Consider the following 502-nt stretch of genomic DNA (forward strand, 5'->3'; position numbering starts at 1 on the left):
CCTGCAATGTATCTCTTTTGATCCCATCCCCAGAAGTGGAGGTAGTGCGGAAGTGACCTTTCTCCTAGCCACAGGCTGGATGCGCCAGAGGTTTGCAGCCTGAGACTTTCCACTGGGATTTCTGGAGCCTGTCATCATCTAGATCTTTCACCCCTGATGTTTCCATCCCACCCCACCCCTGTGGCATTAGGCATTGCCTTTTCCAGGCTGCTCTCCTAAAATACACAGCTTCCTTAGCTCTGGGAAATGTAGCATTCAGTTCCCACCATCTGATTAAAACAAGTTCCTCCCTTACTAAGTATGCCAGAGATGAAGGGCATTTGGGGAGGAGAGCATTGACTGTGTGCCCATCCTACACATTTAATTCTCATTTCTTTTCCGTGTGCAGTGGGTGGGATCATCCCCGTTTCAAAACCAAAGAAACCCAGACTCAGGGTGGTTGAGTCACTACAGATGCCTGGCACTCTGATTGAGTCTAGAGCAGGCTCTTTTCCCTGTCTGG

This window comes from Sus scrofa, chromosome 1 (assembly GCF_000003025.6).
Source record: "Sus scrofa isolate TJ Tabasco breed Duroc chromosome 1, Sscrofa11.1, whole genome shotgun sequence".
In the NCBI taxonomy this organism is placed as follows: domain Eukaryota; kingdom Metazoa; phylum Chordata; class Mammalia; order Artiodactyla; family Suidae; genus Sus; species Sus scrofa.